This window comes from Bison bison, unplaced genomic scaffold, assembly GCF_000754665.1.
Source record: "Bison bison bison isolate TAMUID 2011002044 unplaced genomic scaffold, Bison_UMD1.0 scf7180017522807, whole genome shotgun sequence".
NCBI lineage: Eukaryota > Metazoa > Chordata > Mammalia > Artiodactyla > Bovidae > Bison > Bison bison.
In genome coordinates, this window is record NW_011405438.1 from 1 (window position 1) to 871 (window position 871).

At 43.3% G+C, this 871-nt stretch overlaps 1 non-coding gene across 1 annotated transcript; it reads right to left on the bottom strand.

Moving 5' to 3' along the window:
* Positions 1-101: 101 nt before the first annotated feature.
* Positions 102-173, bottom strand: TRNAY-GUA. The gene has a single exon. It is a non-coding gene; the product is annotated as a tRNA-Tyr (tRNA).
* Positions 174-871: the final 698 nt, after the last annotated feature.

Sequence of the window (871 nt, forward strand, 5' to 3'; positions counted from 1 at the left end):
CTTTGCGACCCCATGGACTGTAGCTTACCAGGCTCCTCAATCCATGGAGTTCTCCAAGCAAGAATACTGGAGTGGGTTGCCACTTCCTTCTCCAGGGGATCTTCCCAACCCAGGGATCGAACCTGGGTCTCCTGCATTACAGGCAGACACTTTACCGTCTGAGCCACCAGGGAAGCCCATAAAGAGACTAAAGAGACAGTTAACTGCCACCTGTAATTCTTTGATTGAATCCTTGTTCAAAAGAAAAAAGCAACACAAAGTGTATTCTTGGGACAACTAGAAACATCTCAATATAGATTGGATACTAAATGGTGGTGTGAAATTACTGTTACTAGTTTAAGTAATGATATGCAGTTATCTAGGAGAATGTCTTCTTCAGAGGAGATGCATGCTGAAGTCTTTGGGGGTAAAGTGCCTCGATGTCTGCTTTCAAATGGTTCAAAAGAAAAAATGTATATATAGATGATTGATGGAAATAAAGCAAAATTTTAGGATGTTAACGATTATTCAGTCTAGGTAGTAGGCATTCAGGTTTTCATTTCATTACTCTTTCAACTTTTTCATGTGTTTGAAAATGTTCATAATATTTTAGAAAGATTTATTCATTTATTTTTGTCTGTGCCAGGCCTCCGTTTCTGCATGTGGGCTTTCTCTAGCTGTGGTTACGGGGGGGCTACTCTTTGCTGCTCACGGGCTTATTGCAGTGGCTTCTCTTGCAGAGCACAGGCTCTAGGTCCGTGGGCTTCAGGAGTTGTAGCTCAAGGCTACACCACGCAGGCTCAGTAGCTGAAGCAAAGAGGCCTAGTTGCTTCGTGGCATGTGGGGATCTTTCCAGAACAGAGTTCAAACTTGTGTCCCCTGTATTGGCAGG